This window comes from Podarcis pityusensis (genome assembly GCF_964106645.2).
Source record: "Podarcis pityusensis genome assembly, chromosome: W".
Lineage (NCBI taxonomy): Eukaryota > Metazoa > Chordata > Lepidosauria > Squamata > Lacertidae > Podarcis > Podarcis pityusensis.
The window spans coordinates 6,686,991-6,699,458 of NC_138045.1; the positions used below are offsets into that span (position 1 = coordinate 6,686,991).

At 48.1% G+C, this 12,468-nt stretch overlaps 1 pseudogene across 1 annotated transcript in view; it reads right to left on the minus strand.

The window, feature by feature from the left end:
* Positions 1 to 11,201, minus strand: part of LOC308467678 (inositol polyphosphate 5-phosphatase OCRL-like) — a 33,729-nt pseudogene extending 22,528 nt beyond the window's left edge. Inside the window, exons 1-5 of the transcript in view lie at positions 11,178 to 11,201; positions 9,826 to 9,933; positions 8,976 to 9,096; positions 8,660 to 8,865; positions 7,122 to 7,160 (exon numbers count right to left, since the gene is read on the minus strand). The product of the transcript in view is annotated as an inositol polyphosphate 5-phosphatase OCRL-like (transcript). The remainder of the gene's footprint in view (positions 1 to 7,121; positions 7,161 to 8,659; positions 8,866 to 8,975; positions 9,097 to 9,825; positions 9,934 to 11,177) is intronic.
* Between the last annotated feature and the right edge of the window lie 1,267 nt (positions 11,202 to 12,468).

The window sequence follows — 12,468 nt, forward strand, 5'->3', positions numbered from 1 at the left end:
ACTTCTAGTTTTTCGTCTTGTGTACTAGATATCTTCAAACATACATTTAATGTCCCCTTTAGATATCTGATAAGCCTTTTCAAAGCACACCAATCAGCAGTACTGGGTTTAGATACACGTTGACTCAGAACATTTGTAGCGCATGCAATGTCTGGCCTTGACCACTGGCTTAAATACAACAGTGATCCTATTTTTGAGTGATACAACTCAGGCTGATCAAATTCATCATCACACACTGTCTTTAGGAAATCTGGTGTCATGGGAGTCTGAACTGGCTTACAGTTTTCCATGCCAAACTGCTCTATCAAATGAAGAATTTTCTCTTTCTGGCTCAATAGGAAGCTTCCATCAGCTTCCTGCCTTACTTCTACTTACAGGCCCTAAGGCTTTAAGCTTAAACCTTTTTCCCAGTTGACTTGTGAGCTTCTGGATCTCATCTGTGGAACTCCCTGCTACAAGCAAATCATCAACAAAGACTAAGAGCATTAGATATTTGTTGCCTGTCCCCTTGGTGTACAGGCATGGATCAGCCACACTCCTTTTAAAACCAATTTTTACAAGGGCTTCATTTAAAAACTGGTTCCAACACCTTCCACTTTGTTTGAGACCATAAACAGCTTTTTTCAAACGCCAGACTGCACCATTCCCCTCTTCAAACCCAGGGGGTTGTATCATTAACACTCATGGTCTAAATTTGCATGCAGATATGCAGCATCAACATCAAAATGGTGCACTGCTAGTTGTCTTACAGCAGCAATGGAAAGCATTAAATGAAAAGTTTCACTCTTTACAGTGGGAGAAAACACTTCATCATAACTCTCCCCTTTAATTTGAGTGAACCCTCTGGCTACTAATCTGGCTCGAAAACGTGGTTCCCCAGATGCAAGGGTTTTTCTTTTGTAAACCCACTTGCATGACACCACTCTGCCACCAGGTGGCGGCATTATAACCTCAAACACTTTGTTACGTTTAAAAGAGTCCATTTCTTCTTTCATGGCTTGTTGCCACAAAGCATGTTCTCCAGGGGGTAAGTCTAAGACTTCATTATAACTTTGTGGTTCCACACAACTCACATTGCATACTCTCACTCCTCCTAGGGTCAAACGCTGAGGAGGTACACCCTTGTTTAAACGCTGGGAGCGCCTAGGCACAAGTACTTCTTCTCCCCCCCTTATCTCTGGCTCTTCTTCCTCTTCCTCTAGAGAAGTATTATCTATTGCCACATCCTTTGGGGAAATCTGTGCCTCCTCCTCATCCTGCTCCTGTGTTGCCAATGGCGTAGAAGAAGCCTCTTCTCTTACCTGCAGGGGCAGTAGGCAATCTGGGTTGGCATGGATCGCAGTCCATCTGTCCTGGTCAGCAAAGTCTGCGCTTCGTGACAGAACCAAGCGTCCTGGGCGTAAATTGAAACGCCACCCTTTGCCATAGGACTGATATCCCACAAACCGCAGTTTCTGCGCTCTAGCGCCCCCTTTCTGGCGCTGAGCTTTGGGGGTATTTACATGTGCCCAAGCACCCCAGTTATGGAGCATTGTCCACTCTGGTTCTTTCCCAAACAACACACGATAAGGAATATCTTTTATAGAGCTAGACCAGGTTCTATTAATCAAAAAGTTCGCTGTCAGAAAAGCCTCACCCCACAGCCTATGGTTGTGACCCAATCCTGCATCCACTAGCAGGCAGTCCTTTACTGACTGTATTACAGCCCCACGTCTTTCACACAGACCATTTTCAGCAGGGCTATAAGGGTTAGTCAAACGATGAGTGATCCCCTTACATCGCAACCATGCCCCAAATTGTTTGTTCAGAAATTCTCCGCCCCTATCTGTTTGCAGCTGCACAACAGGCCGAGCGAAGAGCTTTTCAGCTTGGGCAACCCATTCTCTGAATGTGGAGAAACACTCGGATTTCTGCTTTAACAAAAACAGCCAACTAAAACGTGATTTATCATCTATTACCAGAAAAGCATATCTGGCGCCCCCTTCAGTCTTCTGTGGAAAAGGGCCTATCACGTCACAATGGACAAGTTCTAAAACCTCTTTAGATACTCTGTCACTTTTAGAAGCCACAGGCTTCCTCTTAGATTTGGCCATTTTACATACATTGCAATCTAGGAAACAGTTACAGCTATTTACTTTTAGGTTCTTGCACACCTTTTGCATCTCTGAAAGCACATGGAAATTGGCGTGACCCAGTTTTCTGTGCAGTTCATGTACACACCCCTTATGAACTGGCAAATTTTCCTGAACCACCTGGGCTGCTTTAACAGGCTTGTCCTGCATTACATATAACCCATTTTCCAACTTTGCATGGCCACATACCCGAGTTCCATTCTTTATCAGACAACCATCCTGTGTGAAGTTAACACTATACCCTGCATTAATCAAACAGCTTACAGACAGCAAACTATAGTCCAAACTGCTGACAAACAGAGTCTCTGGTAGAGTAGTGTTCAAGCACTGCAGGAAACATGTTCCCTGGCCATCAATCTTGCTTCTACGACCATCAGCAAGATAGATTGAGTCTTTTCCATCAGCTGGCTTCTCCAGGGTCTTAAAGTCCTCCCGACTGTTGCAGATAATCCTGCTACTCCCAGAGTCCAGCAACCATGTTCCTCGAGGTATCTTTCTCTCCTCTCGAGAAAATGCAGACACAAACTGAGCAGAACGTGTGTTCTTCTTCCCTGAAGAGAACCCCTTCTGCTTATGTTTCTGCGTCGATTGCTGTCTCTGCTCCACGTCGTCTCCTGGAAGTCTTGCCCTGCATTGACGTTGGAGATGCCCGGCTTGGTTGCATCTATAGCACCTCCTCACCGCCATGGCCAAGTCCAAACCTTGGCGTTGCTCCATTGGCAGATTCTGCTGCTGGCCCCCTCGGCTGTAACTCCTCCGTTCTTGGGGTTCAGCCTGTCTATCTGACCTTCTTTCTGCTTCTTCGGTCAATCTTCCAACCACCTACTCAAGGGTCAGATCTCGGGGAGGCATACTCTCCGTGCTGTTAATCACAGGCAACCAGCTTTCAGGCAAACTTGAAAGGATAATGTAGGTTTGGTCAGTCTCATCATAATGCTTACCTCTCTGCTGTAGTTACAGATAGGTAGCCGTGTTGGTCTGCCATAGTCAAAATAAAAAAAATTCTTCCAGTAGCACCTTTAAGACCAACTAAGTTAGTTCTTGGTATGAGCTTTCGTGTGCAAGCACACTTCTTCAGATACACTGAAACAGAAGTTGCCAGATCCTTCTATATAGTGAGAAGGTGGGGAGGGGTTCTGACCTCCCTTTGTCTCTTCAGCCTGGTCCTCGGACCCTTGTCTGCATAAGAGAGTCCACGAGAATATGCTTGCAGAGTTTTATTCTTAAAAGTCTTTGTGCAAAACACGACTGAATAACTATACACACCAGCACCAACCAACCCAAACACCAGCCTAAGTCTCAGACTAACATTTCTCACTATATATATACAACCTGCTGCAAGCCGCTGAGTCATGCTGACCCAGCTTTATTCGCATTAAAGAAACAGCGGCCATTTTAGCCGTGACAGAGAAGCAAAAGACCCCCTGTTGCCTGACAATGGAGTCTATTAACAGCCACTGTTGTGCTGGAAGACCAAGGTGAAGTACTAGTAGGTTAAAGGTAAAGGTAAAGGGACCCCTGACCATTAGGTCCAGTCGTGACCGACTCTGGGGTTGCGGCGCTCATCTCGCGTTATTGGCTGAGGGAGCTGGCGTACAGCTTCCGGGTCATGTGGCCAGCATGACTAAGTCGTTTCTGGTGAACAAGAACAGCACACAGAAACAGTGTTTACCTTCCCGCCGGAGCGGTACCTATTTATCTACTTGCACTTTGACGTGCTTTCGAACTGCTAGGTTGGCAGGAGCAGGGACAGAGCAAGGGGAGCTCACCCCGTCGCGGGGATTCAAACCGCCGACCTTCTGATCGTCAAGCCCTAGGCTCTGTGGTTTAACCCACAGCGCCACCCGCGTCCCTACTAGTAGGTTAGCCAAGTGCAAAAAAAGGGGTATACCTGCTGAAATCCTATCTTATACACAATTATTAAAGGTACAGGATGCTTGTGCTTTTTTGCCCCATGTCATCTTAAATTACTTTGCTGCATCACACGACAGGAAAATCCTCTAACTCAGGAGCAGCAGACACGTGGCCCTCACAATGCTGCAGAACTACAATTCCCATCATCCCTGATTACTGGCCATGATGGCTGGAGCCAACAGGAACTGCAGCTCAGTAACATCTGGCAGACCACAGGTTAGCTATACCTCCAATAGACAATGTTATATGTACCAATAATCCATACAAACTGTTAACAGCCACCAGAATACACCCCCGACACTATGAGCAACTGCAAAACCATCCTTTTGCAGGTGTGGCAAGGTGTACAAGAATTAACAGGGTATAAATCCAAGGACTCCCTGGCAGACGAGGGAGGGGCATCCCTCGCAGAGGATTTGAATGCCTTTTTTGCCCGTTTTGAAGTAACATCTGCAGCAACACCTGCTGAGGCGTTACCAACACCACCACCACTCCCTGTGAAGGCTTTGCCATCATCACCACCATTACCATCATCAGTACAAAGGAATGTAGTAGTCTCTGTGGAAAAAGAAGAGATGAGGAAGGTGTTGAAGGGAATCAACCCAAGGAAGGCCACAGGGCCAGATGGGGTAGCTGGAAGGGTATTGAGAGACTGTGCAGATCAACTAGCAGGAGTTTTCACTGGGATTTTAAATCGGTCCCTAGCCCAGGCTATTGTTCCATCCTGCCTAAAGTCCTCTATTATCGTTCCAATAGCAAAAAAATCTAACCCGGAAGATCTGAATGATTTTCGTCCAGTAGCACTCACACCTATAATCATGAAGTGCTTTGAAAAGCTGGTCATTGCCTGCCTACCAGAGGGACTGGACACATTCCAATTTGCTTATAAAACGAAAAGATCGACAGAGGACGCTGTTGCGATTGCCCTCCATGCCGTCCTTGCACATTTGGAGCAGCGGGGGGGGGGGGGGGTTATGCCAGACTGCTTTTTTAAGATTTCAGCTCGGCATTTAATACCATTCTACCACAACGTCTGATGTCTAAACTGGAAGATCTGGGGCTTCCGTTATCACTTTGTGGGTGGATATTGGACTTTTTGTCAGACCGCCCCCAGAGGGTTCGGTTGGGCCCTTATACCTCTAATATGCTTAAGACTAACACAGGAACACCACAGGGATGCGTACTCAGTCCGCTCCTTTATATTCTCTACACGTACGATTGTGTCGCTACTCACCCTAATAACAGGGTTGTTAAATTTGCAGATGACACAACCGTGATTGGGCTCATCCCTGAAAGGGAGGGTGAAATGGATTATAGAGATGAGGTGGAGCGGCTGACAGAGTGGTGCAGAGCTAACAACTTGCTCATAAATACAAGGAAGACAAAGGAGCTTGTGGTGGACTTCAGGAGACAGAAGAGCAAGGTCCAGCCACTTTTGATTGATGGGGTCTGTGTGGAGAGGGTAACAACGTTCAGATTTTGGGGCATTGAATTACAAGAGGATCTGTCCTGGAGTGTCAACACAAGGGGGCTTGTGAAGAAGGTGCAGCAGAGACTGTACTTTTTGAGAATACTAAGGAAAAACCATCTTCCGCAGAAACTGCTGCTTGCCTTCTATCACTGTGCCATTGAGAGCGTGCTTACTTATGGCTTATGTGTGTGGTACGGAAGCTGTACTACCCAGGACAGGATGGGGTTGTGCAGGGTTGTTAAGGCAGCAGAGAGCATTGTTGGCTGCCCACTCTCCACCTTAGAGCAGATTTATGCCACAAGGTGCCATAGGAAGGCACTGGACATAGTAAAAGATCCATCGCATCCTGGTCACTGTCTCTTCGAGCTCTTGCCGTCGGGACGGAGATACAGGACGATGAAGACAAGAACGAGCCGTCTTAAGAACAGCTTCTTCTCCAGAGCGATCTCGGCCCTGAATGGGAAGCCCGGACTTTGAAAGTCATCTAATCTCCCTTGCTGTATTATACTGTATTGTTTAATTAGTGTTTTTATGGAGCAGTCAAGTAATTTTGTTGTCCCCGAAGGGGGCAATGACAATAAAGATATTATTATTATTATTATTATTATTATTATTATTATTATTATTATTTTGCATCCTACGTTGGCTCCCAGGACGTTTCTGAGCACAATTCTCGGTGTTGGCGCCAACCTTTAAAGCCCTAATTGACCTCAGCCCTGAAAGAGTGTCTCCATCCCCATTGTTCAGCCCAGGCATCAGGGTCCAGCACCGAGGGCCTTCTGGCGGTTTCCTCACTGTGAGAAGCGAAGTTACAGGGAACCAGGCAGAGGGCCTTCTGAGTAGTGGCACCTGCCCTGTGGGACACCCTTCCATCAGATGTCAAGGAGATAAGTAACTATACAGCCTTTAGGGAAGTTTTTAATGTTTTATTATGGTTTTGCATATGTTGGAAGTCTGAGGCTGCCCCCCCTTGCCTTCCTTGCAGCATCCTTTTCAAAGGGCTAAGGCATGACTACGCTCACAGAGTTTAAATCCACCATAAGGTGCAGCAATCAGGCCTCTGTTTCAACACAAAATACCAATGATCCTTATGCCAAGTGGGAGAAAGGTCATCAACATGATGAACACACAAACCTTGGAGAGAAAAATGTAAAACAAAAAGCATCAGCAATTTTATTGGACTTAATGGAAGTCTCTGCTGATAAGAACATGTGAGCAACACAGATTTTCCAGACAGATGCAAAACCTAGAGCAGGAAACCTTAGACCTTTAGATATTGCTGGACAGCAGCTATGCTGGGGCTGATGGGAGTCCAACAACATCTGGAGCGTGTGCTGAGTTAGGAAAGCCCTCTAACTGGGAAATTGCAGAGCAGTCCTACTTATTCCAAAGCAACCCTCCAACTTAATTGGGACTTGCTTCTAATTCAGGTTGCACAAACCTGCAACCTTAAAAAGCATTTGTAGAAGTCGCAGTCATCCTATGTTCTTTGCTCCTAACTGTCTGAAAGTGGTTTCTCTAGCCTAGGCTGGGGTATCCCAGACAAAGGAAATAAACAGGGCAATATCCTAAACCACCACATATAACACAAAGATGTCTCTCACCTGGCCGTAGGTCAGAAGTCTCTGAAGCTCATTTTTAGTGATCAGATGACAATGCTGGAAAAAAGCAAAGAAACCACAGCTACAGGCTAGCTCACGGGGGCGGGGGGCAGCCTGCTGCCACTTCCTGCAATATGTAGTAAGACTGATAACTAGGATTGGGCAGTATGATCATATTAGGCTAGTGCTCTGTGAACTAGACTGGCTCTTGCACTGCTTCCAGGCCCAATTCAGAGTATCCCATTTGGCCTTTAAAGTGTTTCAAGGTTTGGGAAAAGGGTACCAGAAGAAGGCCCACTTATTTTTGCACTGCCTCTCCACTGACTAGAATCGTTAGCAGGGGCAGCCCTTTCCCAGGGAACTCCTGCTCTTTCAAGTATGGCAGGGCCTTTTCAGTCATGGCACCCGACCTTTCAGAATAATCTCCCAAAGAGGTTCACCTGGCCCCTGCTTTGATGTCCTTTCAGCAAAGACTTTTAGAATTTCCCCTGGTTCTTGAATTCATGGGCAGGGCGCTTGTGGCCCTCCAAACCCTGCTGTACTACACAGGAACATAGGAAGCTACCTTATATTGAGGCAGACCATTGACCCATCAAGCTCAGGACGGACTACATGGACTGGCAGCAGCTTTCAGGCAGAGATCATGCCCAGCCCTATCTGCACACACTGGTGACTGAGCCGGGAACCTTCTCCATGCAAAATGGCCGCTCTGCTTTTGCATTACTGCCCTTAACAAACTGCAACTCCCACCCCGATCACTGGAGAAGTTGCCCACATTTGCTATAATCTAATCTAGTACATCTCTGCCACTCGGTTTATGTTGCTCTCTACTGGCTGCTCTAGTAGAAACCTTAGTGGTGCAGCTGCAGCAGCAGGGATCGCCGACACTGCACCCTCCTGGTGTTGCTGAAGTGGAACTCTCATGAGCCCCAGTCAGCAAGGCCAGTTCTTAGCAATTATGGGAATTTTGGTCTATCAACATTTGGAGAGCACTATGCTGCCTGCCATAAAGAAGGCTGATCGCCGAAGAATGGATGCTTTTGAATTCTGGTGCTGGAGGAGACTCTTGAGAGTCCCATAGACTGCAAGAAGATCAAACCTCTCCATTCTGAAGGAAATCAGCCCTGAGTGCTCACTGGAAGGACAGATCGTGAAGCTGAGGCTCCAAGACTTTGGCCACCTCATGAGAAGAGAAGACTCCCTGGAAAAGACTCTGGTGTTGGGAAAGATGGAGGGCACAAGGAGAAGGGGACGACAGAGGACGAGATGGTGGGACCGTGTTCTCGAAGCTACCAGCATGAGTTTGACCAAACTGCGGGAGGCAGTGGAAGACAGGAGGGCCTGGCGTGCTCTGGTCCAGGGGGTCACGAAGAGGCGGACACGACTAAACGACTAAACAACAACAAATGCTGCCTACCCTGAGCTACACACAGGCAGGAAAGTTACAGAAACATGACTCAATTTCCTTCTCCAGATAGCGGAGACCAGCAAGTTACATCAGCCAAGGCTCTCTCCCTCCAAGCCCTCGAAACGCACTCGTGTTTCATGATTGTCAGCTGCAGCAGACCCTGGTCAGGGGGCAGGAAGCTCATCTGGGCACAGATATCCTTGTAATCCTGGTTTCGGCACTCAAAGTCTTCCACGTGGGCAGCAAGGTGGGAAATGACAACGCAGAAGCTGGTATTGTTGCAGACAAGCCTCACGGCCACACACCCCTTGTTACCCTGCAGGGGCGGAGCAAAGATGGCTGTTAGAGAGCAAGCAGGAAAGAGGGGGGACTGGTTGGCAGAGATTAGAAAAACAGATAGACAGACAGAAAGAAAGATTGACGTAGGGAATTCCGCTGTCAGGGTCTACTCCCCATCTTCCCCATGATGCCTGTGCCCACTGTCTCCCTCATCACTTCCTTGATGCGGCTGAGCTGGTCCTTCCTGACAAAGATGAGCAACATCATTCCGACTAGACGCACCAGCTGCACCTAGAAGATGCAAGGTACTGGGATGTCTACCAGCTCTGTTCAGTGCTTGCTGTCCTGGGCCGGCTGGATGCAGATAGGAGTGGCAGGTGGCACCAACTGGGGATCCCCCAAGGGAAGAAGGCTCAGAGCCAGGGAACTGGTGGGGGGACGACGACGCTGAGTCGTCAGAGGGAGAAGAGGGAGCAGACTGTGAGCAAGAGGAGGAAACTGAAGAGGCAGGAGGGCAGGAAGATTCTGTGGCAAACAGCAGCCCAGAATCCGAGGCAGAAGTGGAGGCTGGAGGCGGGGGTCAACAGGCAGAGATCAGGCAGGCTGCTGAAGAAGCCAGGGGGTCTCCTCATCCTGCTGCGATCAGCTCCCCTCCCTGCTGGTCTCCCAAAACACAGAGAAATTAAGAGGAGGGAGCAAAGACAGGCAAGGTGTCAGAGTCTCAGGTTGCTTGGGAAGGACCAGGGGGAGGAGGAGACTTCAGAGAGTGGTGGGAGGGTAGCAACCTTCAGCCTTCACAACTACCTCACTGGGGCAAGACCTGTTGGGAAAGGTTTCTGTGATCACGAGGCCTGCACGGTTTGGGTTTCTTTGAATAAAGAATGTTGGCTTTTTTTGAATAAAACACCACTGACACCAGGTGTTTTTTCTTGCTGACCTCCTCCTCCTCCTCCTCCTCCTCCTCACTCCAGCTCCTGACAGCTGTCTGGCTGCTGAAGAAATGGGTGGGGTTGGACTTACTTTCTTGTACTTGGACTTGGAACGCAAAGCCTTTTCCACAGCTGTCAGCCACTCTTGCTCCTTTGTCGAGTCCAAGTAGAAGAAAGCCTCTGTGCTCAGGTCCAGCTCCTGGAACCGAATGCCAAAGTGCCAAAGAGAAGGATGTGGAACTGCAGGAATAGGACTCCAATCGGAACAGACGGGCTGGTTAAATATGCAAAGACAACAGGAGTGTGCAAAGGCAGGCAAGATCAGGACCAAGAACAAACAAGTAATACCAGCCACTTCTTCCTCAGCTTAGCTATTCTGGGCCCCAAAGGAGCTTTGCTAATGGAAGAAAAAAAGCTTTTTCCTTGTATTTTTTAAGATGTGTCAGCCAGCCTGATATCTAAGCACTATCCCAGTAGCCACAGGCAACCAGAAATTCTTTGAAGGCAAGTGAGTTAGTTGATCTCTCCATTCTTCCTTCACCTGGCAACCTGGTTTCCAGGCGGGCTTTCCGGGAGCAGAAAACCACCTCTCAGATCTGCTGTGCCAAGCTGGTTTGCGAGAAGATTACCCCGTAACACCCTTGTCCTCTTTGCAAACCTCCTAAATGGCTAGCCTTCTGTGTTTCCATGCTGGCCATGAAGGAATGGGCATTCCCGACTCTGAAAACAGCACAGAAATACAGCCTGTCTAGTAAAGGGGTAAAAAGAGCAAGCTAAACAGCCTCTGTAAAACAGTAGGATCTGAAGCTGCTAACCACATACTGATAAACATATCATAAAAGCAGACATGAAAAACAAATGGCCACTGGGTACTACTAACAGTGGGACACGGGTGGCGCTGTGGATTAAACCACAGAGCCTAGGACTTGCAGATCAGAAGGTCGGCGGTTCGAATCCCCACGATGGGGTGAGCTCCCGTTGCTCGGTCCCTGCTCCTGCCAACCTAGCAGTTTGAAAGCACATCCAAGTGCAAGTAGATCAATAGGTACCGCTCTGGTGGGAAGCTAAACGGTTTTTCCGTGTGCTGCTCTGGTTCGCCAGAAGCGGCTTAGTCATGCTGGCCACATGACCCGGAAGCTGTACGCCAGCTCCCTCGGCCAATAAAGCGAGATGAGCGCCGCAACCCCAGAATCGGCCACGACTGGACCTAATAGTCAGGGGTCCCTTTACCTTTACCTTACTACTAACAGTACGAGGAAATAACCAAAGCAAAAACTTTGTTTGAAGTAGTAAGCTTAGCATTATAAGGATGACCCACACCAAGTGTTGGGGGGGGGGTCACACCTCCCTGTCCTCCAGCACAGCTTTTAGGAGGAGTTCCAAAGGTTTTGCTTCAGTTTTGGATTAACTGCATCTTGTCACAATGTCTGAAGCTGCACAAACCGCTTCATTTGAGCCATGGCTCATTGAAACAAGCCAACTTCCAATCGTGGGTTTACAAAGCTGGTAAAATTAACCACCATAGGATCTGGACACACCAAACTGTGGTTAATTTAAAATCCAAGTGGAAGCTTCCCAATAGGCTTGGGGTGGGGGAGAGGTGTGCAAACCTGGAGGAGAGGCTGCCGTCCTGCTCATAATATGAAGCCACGGCTCAGTATGTGGCACCAAGGAAAATTGCCCACCACAACTAATACTTTCCATTACCCACCCATGTGGCCTGAGTGAACAGGACAGACTTTGCCTGGCACCCAACAATAAAGCTGTCATGTAGATGTCGCTTTCTCCAGCCCCAACTCTGATACAGGTTCCACTGGTCTTTGCATGGTGTTTGCACTTTTGCATGATCTGACCTGAAATTCTGGGTGTTGACATATTCCTTCTCTCTCTTGGCGAGGACGTGCTGGATGAGTCCCTCTCTCTGTCCGGACTGCGTATGTGTGGAAGGCACAAAGAGCTGGCGCATAGTGTGGGTCATTGGGGTTGCTTCTTGCTCATGCTCTCCTTGTCACGGATACGCCTCAGGGAGATGAGAACAGAACTCAAGTGGTCCTTAAAAGCAAGGAGGCGGGAGGGCACAGTACACCTCTAATAATAATAATAATAATAATAATAATAATAATAATAATAATAAATTTTATTTATATCCCGCCCTCCCCAGCCGAAGCCGGGCTCAGGGCGGCTAACAACAATCAAATAATCAAACAATCAAATAATCCAACATTCTAAAAACATTTCATTATAAAAATTAATTAAAATCAAATTAATGGCAACCGTTAAGCAAAATTCTGTGCAGGTTGCCAGAGGAGGGAGTCAGGCTGCGCCCTGACCAAAGGCCTGGTGGAACAGCTCTGTCTTGCAGGCCTTGCGGAAAGATGTCAGGTCCCGCAGGGCCCTAGTCTCTTGTGACAGAGCGTTCCACCAGATTGGAGCTGCAGCCGAGAAAGCCCTGGCTCTAGTTGAGGCCAGCCTAACCTCTCTGAGGCCTGGGACCTTCAGGATGTTTTTATTTGCAGACCGTAGGTTCCTCTGTGGGGCATACCAGGAGAGGCGGTCTCGTAGGTACGAGGGTATAGGGCTTTAAAGGTTAAAACCAGCACCTTAAACCTGATCCTATACTCCACCAGGAGCCAGTGCAGCTGGTATAGTACCGGATGAATGTGATCTCGCAGCGAAGACCCCATAAGGAGTCTCGCCGCGGCATTCTGCACCCGCTGGAGTTTCTGGGTCAGTC